Raw genomic sequence first — 9,631 nt, 5'->3', positions numbered from 1 at the left:
GGGTGCTTGCTCAGTCCCCTCCTGTACTCCCACGACTGCATGGCCAGGCACAACTCCAACACCATCATTAAGTTTGCAGACGACTCAACAGTGGTAGGCCTGATCACCGACAACAAAGAGACAGCCTATAGGGAGGAGGTCAGAGACCTTGCCGGGTGGTGCCAGAATAACAACCTATCCCTCAACGTAACCAAGACTAGGGATGATGATTGTGGACTAGAGGAAAAGGATCACTGAGCACGCCACCATTCTCATCGATGGGGTTGTAGTGGAGCAGGTTGAGAGCTTCAAGTTCCTTGGTGTCCACATCAACAACAAACTAGAATGGTCCAAACACACCAAGACAGTCATGAAGAGGGCACGACAAAGCCTATTCCCCCTCAGGAAACTAAAACGATTTGGCATGGGTCCTGAGATCCTCAAAATGTTCTACAGCTGCAACATCGAGAGCATCCTGACCAGTTGCATCACTGCCTGGTACTGCAATTGCTCGGCCTCCAACAGCAAGGCACTTCAGAGGGTAGTGCGTACAGCCCAGTACATCACTTGGGCAAAGCTGCCTGCCATCCAGGAACTATACACCAGGCTGTGTCAGAGGAAGGCCAGAAATTGTCAAAGACCCCAGCCACCCCAGTCATAGACTGTTCGCTCTACTACCACATGGCAAGTGGTACCGGAGTGTCAAGTCTAGGACAAAAAGGCTTCTCAACAGTTTTTACCCCCAAGCCATAAGACTCCTGAACAGGTAACCAAATGGTTACACGGACTATTTGCATTGTGTGCCACCCCAACCCCTCTTTTACGCTGCTGCTCCATTCTGTTTTTCATATATGCATAGTCACTTTCCCTATACATTAATGTACATACTACCTCAATTGGCCGACCAACCAGTGCTCCCGCACATTGGCTAACCAGGCTATCTGCATTGTGTCCCACCACCCGCCAACCTCTCTTTTACGCTACTGCTACTCTCTCTTCATCATATATGCATATTTACTTTAACCATACCTACATGTACATACTACCTCAATAAGCTTGACTAACCGGTGTCTGTATATAGCTTCGCTGTGTTGTTTTATTTCTTTACTTACCTACACTCACACTCACACACACACACACACACCTTTTTTTCGCACTATTGGTTAGAGCTTTTAAGTAAGCATTTCACTGTAAGATCTACACCTGTTGGATTCGGCGCATGTGACAAATACATTTTGATTTGATTTGATGCTCGAGTTAAAGCTATCAGTTCTGCTTGCTGTGCCGAATAGTGAAAACCATCCACAAACATGGTAAATTCCGCCCTAGTTAATGGCACATCCTTTAGATCCTGTCTAGTCATTACTTGTGTTTGTCTTAGCTACAAAATCATGTGGCTCCCCATCCTCAGCGATAGGGAGGAGTGTGGCCATGTTTAGAGTTGTGCATCTCTCGATTGTAACGTTCGGTTGTCCTAACAGGATAGCTGCACAAATGTCTCGCTGGGAACGTAAGATATTTTTTGTTCTAATAGTAATAGAGAAACAGCGTCTAATTTAATTTTAGTAATAGGCCACCGGTATCGCCTTTTCACCGGTCTCGTTTTGTTTTGCCATATATCCCTGTCTACTATTTAAATAAAAACATTGTTGTAATTAAATAAAACAAAAATTAATGCTGAACATAGCATATGTTTAATCTGTACAAATTAAATCTCTCCTTAGGGAGTCCATTGTATTTTATCTAAAAATAACATGGGTTAACCTGTTATGGCTGCAATCCCGATATCGGGAACGATATGACAACTACCAGTGAAAAAAAGAGGGTGCCAAATTCAAACCACAGAAATCTCATACTTACAATTCCTAAAACATACATGTATCTCATATCATTTTAAAGCTATTCTCGTTGTTAATCCCACCAAAGTGTCCGATTTCAAATAGGCTCTTCAGCGAAAGCACTACAAACGATTATGTTGGGTCTCCACCAAACCACAATAAGCACAGCCATTTTCCAGCTAAATATAGCATTCACAAAAAGCACAAATAAAGATAAAATTAATCCCCAACCTTGAATTATCTTCATCAGATGACACTCATAGGACTTCATGTTACACAATACATGCATGTTTTGTTTGATAAAGTTCATATTTATATTTAAAAATTCTGAGTTTACATTGGTGCGTTAGATTCACTAGTTCCAAAAACATCAAGTGATTTTGCATAGCCACATCGTTTCAACAGAAATACTCATCATAAATGTAGATGATAATACAAGTTATACACATGGAATTATAGATATACCTCTCCTTAATGCAACCGCTGTGTCAGATTTCAAAAAAAGCTTACGGAAAAAGCAACCCAAGCAATAATCTGAGATGGCGCTCAGTACAGTAGCCAAATTAGCCTCCATGTTGGAGTCAACAGAAACCAGAAAGTACATGATGAATGTTTCCTTACCTTTGATGAACTTCATCAGAATGCAGTCCTAGAAATCCCAGGTCCACAATAAATGCTTGATTTGTTCGAAAATGTCTGTTATTTGTGTCCAATTAGCTACTTTGGTTAGCGCGCTTGGTAAACAATTCCAAAGTCACAAAGCACGTCCACTATAACGTGACGAAATGTCCAAAAGTTCCGTAACAGTCAGTAGAAACATGTCAAACGATGTACTGAATCAATCTTTAGAATGTTGTTTACATATATCCATGAATAACGTTCCAACCGGAGAATTAGAATGACTTCAGATGAGCAGTGGTACGCAAGTCCTTCCCCTGTGAACGCGCCTGGTGAAAGCATGGTCCATTCATGGCTGTGGTGACTATTTCCTGTGTCAATCGACCCCCCTTCACATTAGAGTGATCAGACACAGTTCTATTGACTGCTGACATCTAGTGGAAGGCTTAGAAAGTGAACACTTATCCATATCTCTCTGTAATTTCAATGAGACCTTGGTTGAAAATCTGCCACCTCCAGAAAAATAAACAGGAAGTGGATTTTCTCAGGTTTTTGCCTGCTATATGAGTTCTGTTATACTCACAGGCATAATTCAAACAGTTTTAGAAACTTCAGAGTGTTTTCTATTCGATAATAATAATAATATGCAAATATTAGCAACTATGACTGAGGAGCAGTCCGTTTGATATGGGCACCTTTCATCCAAGCTACTCAATACTGCCCCTGCAGCCATAAAAAGTTAATCATAAATCAGTCTCATCAATAATTTAACTTGTTATGGCTGCAATCCCGATATCGGGATAAGTGTCATCAACAACTGCTGAATAGCACAGCTCTACATACAATAAATATTACTATATATATTTATATTCATGAAATCACAAGTGCAATATAGGAAAACACACCTTAGCCTTTTGTTAATCCACCTGTCGTGTCAGATTTTGAAATTACGCTTTACAGCGAAAGCAATCCAAGAGTTTGTGTAAGTTTATCGATCGCATGATAAACATTAAGTACACTCAGCATCAGGTAGCTCGGTCACGAAAACAGAAACCCAATCAAATTAATCGTTTACCTTTGATGATCTTCGGATGTTTTCACTCACGAGACTCCCAGTTACACAACAAATGTTCCTTTTGTTCCATAAATATTATTGTCACGTTATGTTCAGAAATCCACAGGAAAGAGCGGTCACGACAAGACAGACGAAAATTCCAAATAGTTTCCATAATGTCCACAGAAACATGTCAAATGTTTTTTATAATCAAAATATATAATCGATAATATATCAACCGCAAATGTCTTTCACAGTTTTTATTTTTATTTTTTATTTCACCTTTATTTAACCAGGTAGGCTAGTTGAGAACAAGTTCTCATTTGCAACTGCGACCTGGCCAAGATAAAGCATAGCAGTGTGAGCATACAACAAAGAGTTACACATGGAGTAAACAATTAACAAGTCAATAACACAGTAGAAAACGAAGGGGGGGTCTATATACAATGTGTGCAAAAGGCATGAGGAGGTAGGCAAATAATTACAATTTTGCAGATTAACACTGGAGTGATAAAAGATCAGATGGTCATGTACAGGTAGAGATATTGGTGTGCAGAAGAGCAGAAAAGTAAATAAATAAAAACAGTATGGGGATGAGGTAGGTGAAAAGGGTGGGCTATTTACCAATAGACTATGTACAGCTGCAGCGATCGGTTAGCTGCTCAGATAGCTGATGTTTGAAGTTGGTGAGGGAGATAAAAGTCTCCAACTTCAGCGATTTTTGCAATTCGTTCCAGTCACAGGCAGCAGAGTACTGGAACGAAAGGCGGCCAAATGAGGTGTTGGCTTTAGGGATGATCAGTCCCTAAAGCCAGTAGGAAAGGGGGGAAACAAATGCTGTCCAAATTCTGTTGCGTGAGCAAAACTCATGTGACCACTTGACGCGATGTTATCGTTCTGGCTCATTTTTCAAAATAAAAGCCTGAAACTATGTCTGAAGACTGTTGACACCTTGAGGAAGCGTTAGGAAAAGGAATCTGGTTCGAATCCCTTTAAATCCAGCAAAGGGAGGCTATGGTTTTCAAAATAGAGGCCACTTCCTATTTTGATTTTCCTCAGGGTTTCGCCTGCAATATCAGTTATGTTATACTCACAGACAATATGTTGACAGTTTTGGAAACTTTAGAGTGTTTTCTATCCAATACTAATAATAAAATGCATATATTAGCAACTGAGACTGAGGAGCTGGCCGTTTACAATGGGCATCTTTTCATCCAAGCTACTCAATACTGCCTCTGCAGCCATAAAAAGTTAATATAGTTTATATTTAATATAGCATAGTGTGGGATCCATTATCTACAGTAATTGACCATCCCTCATTTCTTTTCATAATTCATTTTAACGCTTATATAATCACTGTTTTTCTATCTCCATCTATTTCTCTGCCCTGTTGTTTTAAAATATGTCCTAAATACTTAGCATAAGTCTAACATAATTCAAACCTAATCTTGCTAACTTTATAACCTTATTCAGCTTAAAATATAATAATACTATAAAATCAATTTCACGGCCTTGTTGTGTTAAATTTCACACAAAAATACAATCTGCATAACAACATCTCCCTAAGGGAGAATACAACTTGGCTAGGTTACTAAACATGAATTAAGCAAGAATAGTGGGACTTTCAAAATAACCTTATAACAATCTCTTACAAACCCACCTTTGCCCCAAAAATATAAATCCAAACCACCCCTAACTATCTGGGTGAACTAAATTTAAGAAAAACTCATTTACCAAATCAATCACAGTGAAATATCTACTATCTAATTTGACCAAATTTAGGAGAGTACTAGGATCAGGGACGCAAGAAGCTCTTAAAATATACTTGCGTTTCACCATTCTCCATCCCACAACGGGTGGAGCCTTTCTGACTAAAAACAGTTACAAGTTACTAAAAAACATCTTCTCCTCCAAAAATAACATCATTTATTTATTTTTATTTTTCACCTTTATTTAACCAGGTAGGCAAGTTGAGAACAAGTTCTCATTTACAATTGCGACCTGGCCAAGATAAAGCAAAGCAGTTCGACACATACAACGACACAGAGTTACACATGGAGTAAAACAAACATACAGTCAATAATACAGTATAAACACGTCTATATACGATGTGAGCAAATGAGGTGAGATAAGGGAGGTAAAGGCAAAAAAGGCCATGGTGGCAAAGTAAATACAATATAGCAAGTAAAACACTGGAATGGTAGATTTGCAATGGAAGAATGTGCAAAGTAGAAATAAAAAGAATGGGGTGCAAAGTAGCAAAATAAATAAATAAATTAAATACAGTAGGGAAAGAGGTAGTTGTTTGGGCTAAATTATAGGTGGTCTATGTACAGGTGCAGTAATCTGTGAGCTGCTCTGACAGTTGGTGCTTAAAGCTAGTGAGGGAGGTAAGTGTTTCCAGTTTCAGAGATTCATGATCTTGATCCACTAATGAATTAAACAAATCAAATCAAATGTATTTAGGTTAGCCTAGTGGTTAGAGCTTCGGACTAGTAACCGGAAGGTTGCAAGTTCAAACCCCCAAGCTGACAAGGTACAAATCTGTCGTTCTGCCCCTGAACAGGCAGTTCCACTGTTCCTAGGCCGTCATTGAAAAGAAGAATTTGTTCTTAACTGACTTGCCTGGTTAAATAAAGGTAAAATAAATAAAAAAAATAGACCTTCTTACATCAGCTGATATCTCAAAGTGCTGTACAGAAACCCAGCCTAAAACCCCAAACAGCAAGAAATGCAGATGTAGAAGCACGGTGGCTAGGAAAAATTCCAGAGAAAGGACAAAACCTAGGAAGAAACCTAGAGAGGAACCAGGCTATGTGGGGTGGCCAGTCCTCTTCTAGCTGTGCCGGGTGTAGATTATAACAGAACATGGCCAAGATGTTCATAAATGACAAGCATATTCAAATAATAATAATCACAGTAGTTGTCGAAGGGTGCAGCAAGTCAGCACCTCAGGCGTAAATGTCAGTTGGCTTTTCATAGCCGATCATTAGAAGTATCTCTAACGCTGTCTCTAGAGTGTTGAAAACAGCAGCTCTGGGACAGGTAGCACGTCTGGTGAACAGGTCAGGGTTCCATAGCCGCAGGCAGAACAGTTGAAACTGGAGCACCAGCACGGCCAGGTCCGGACTGAGGACAGCAAGGAGTCTTCATGCCAGGTAGTCCTGAGGCATGGTCCTAGGGCTCAGGTCCTCCGAGAGAAAGAGAGAATTAGAGAGAGCATACTTAAATTCACACAGGACACCGGATAAGACAGGAGAAGTACTCCAGATTTAACAAACTGACCCTAGCCCCCCGACACAAACTACTGCAGCATAAATACTGGAGACTGAGACAGGAGGGGTCAGGAGACACTGTGTCCCCATCCGATGTTACCCCCAGACAGGGCCAAACAGGAAGGATATAACCCCACCCACTTTGCCAGAGCACAGCCCCCACACCACTAGAGGGATATCTTTAACCACCAACTTACCATCCTGAGACAAGGCAGAGTATAGCCACAAAGATCTCCGCCACGGCACAACCTAAGGAGGGGAGCCAACCCAGACAGGAAGATCACGTCAGTGACTCAAGTGACGCACCCCTCCTAGGGACGGCATGAAAGGACACCAGTAAGCCAGTGACTCAGCCCCTGTAATAGGGTTAGAGGCAGAGAATCCCAGTGGAGAGAGGGGAATCGGCCAGGCAAAGACAGCAAAGGCGGTTCGTTGCTCCAGAGCCTTTCCGTTCACCTTCACACTCCTGGGCCAGACTACACTCAATCATATGACCCACTGAAGAAATGAGTCTTCAGTAAAGACTTAAAGGTTGAGACCGAGTCTGCGTATCTCACATGGGTAGGCAGACCATTCCATAAAATTGGAGCTCTATAGGAGAAAGCCCTGCCTCCAGCTGTTTGCTTAGAAATTCTAGGGACAATTAGGAGGCCTGCGTCTTGTGACCGTAGCGTACGTGTAGGTATGTACAGCAAAACCAAATCAGAAAGATAGGTAGGAGCTGCTGTAAGTTAGCAATAAAACCTTGAAATCAGCCCTTGCCTTAACAGGAAGCCAGTGTTGGGAGGCTAGCACTGGAGTAATATGATCACATTTTTGGGTTCTAGTCAGGATTCTAGCAGCCGTATTTCGCACTAACTGAAGTTTATTTAGTGCTTTATCCGGGTAGCCGGAAAGTAGAGCTATATAACATCCTAGTTATATTACCAACTAACATCCTGTGTAAATTACCATACCCCAAAACATCCTAGAATGTATATTACCATATGACAATAGCATTATATTGTGATATTAAAATACCACAGTAACATCCTAGATTGTATATTACCAACTAAATTCATATTTATAATACCATATCACATTAAGGTTAGCCTACCTGCTAAGAAATGGTATTACTAAATAACATCCTAGATATATTAAGATAGCACAATACCATCCTAGTAATTTTGCCATACCACAATAACATCCAAGGTATCTTACCATACCACATAAACATCCAATTTCTATTACCAAGTAACATCCTAGATTTGTTACAATACAACAATAACATCCTAGTTACACAAAGAACAAAGACATTCTTCCCGCCAAAACACCATCATCCAAAGTGGGGAATTAAACAATATTTCTGTATTCCAAACAGTTGGAATGCTCCGTGGGTACTTACAGAACAATCATGTCGAATTCATTAATAATTTGTGATGTACAGTGGGGCAAAAAAAGTATTTAGTCAGCCACCAATTGTGCAAGTTCTCCCACTTAAAACCTGTTGTGACTCGGGAGCAGTATTTTCATTTTTGGAAGAAAAAAACGTTCCCGTAGTAAACGGGATATTTTGTCAGGACAAGATGCTAGAATATGCATATAATTGACAGCTTAGGATAGAAAACACTCTAACGTTTCCAAAACTGTAAAGATATTGTCTGTGAGTATAACAGAACTGATGTTGCAGGCGAAAGCCCGAGAAAAATCCAATCCAGAAGTGCCCCATGTTTTGAAAGCGCTGCGTTCCAAAGAGTCCCTATTGAGCTGTGAATGGGCTATCAACCAGATTACGCTTTCTACGTATTCCCCAAGGTTTTTCCCCAACAGCATTGTGACGCAATTTTACTCATTTATATTGAAGACTAGCCATAGGCGGCTACATTGCGCAAGTGGTCACCTGATGCCCCCAGAGAGATTCTCGTGTAAAATACAGAGGTAGCCATTACTCCAATCGGTCCTACTGAAAAACGAATTGTCCCGATGGATATATTATCGAATAGATATTTGAAAAACACCTTGAGGATTGATTATAAACAACGTTGGCCATGTTTCTGTTGATATTATGGAGCTAATTTGGAATATTTTTTGCCGTTTCGTGACTGCAATTTCCTGGGCGATTTCTCAGCCAAACGTGAGAACTATTTCGCCTACAAAAATAATATTTTGGGGAAAAAAGGAACATTTGCTATCTAACTGGGAGTCTCGTGAGTGAAAACATCTGAAGCTCATCAAAGGTAAACGATTTAATTGATTGCTTTTCTGATTTCCGTGACCAAGTTACCTGCTGCTAGCTGGACAAAATGCTATGCTAGGCTATCGATAAACTTACACAAATGCTTGTCTAGCTTTGGCTGTAAAGCATATTTTGAAAATCTGAGATGACAGGGTGATTAACAAAAGGCTAAGCTGTTTCTCAATATATTTCATTTGTGATTTTCATGAATAAGAATATTTTCTAGGAATATTTATGTCCGTTGCGTTATGCTAATTAGTGCCAGGCGATGATTACGCTCCCGCATGCGGAATGGGGAGTCAGTAGAGGTTAAAAATGATGAGAGAGGCCTGTAATTTTCATCATAGGTACACTTCAACTATGACAGACAAAAATGAGAAAAAAATATCCAGAAAATCACATTGTAGGATTTTTAAAATAAGTGTATTAAGTATTTGGTCACCTACAAACAAGCAAGATTTCTGGCTCTCACAGACCTGTAACTTCTTCTTTAAGAGGCTCCTCTTTCCTCCTCTCGTTACCTGTATTAATGGCACCTGTTTGAACTTGTTATCAGTATAAAAGACACCTGTCCACAACCTCAAACAGTCACACTCCAAACTCCACTATGGCTAAGACCAAAGAGCTGTCAAAGGACACCAGAAACAAAATT

The sequence above is a fragment of the Oncorhynchus kisutch genome, linkage group LG22, assembly GCF_002021735.2.
Source record: "Oncorhynchus kisutch isolate 150728-3 linkage group LG22, Okis_V2, whole genome shotgun sequence".
NCBI lineage: Eukaryota > Metazoa > Chordata > Actinopteri > Salmoniformes > Salmonidae > Oncorhynchus > Oncorhynchus kisutch.
This window is presented reverse-complemented; position numbering follows the sequence as displayed.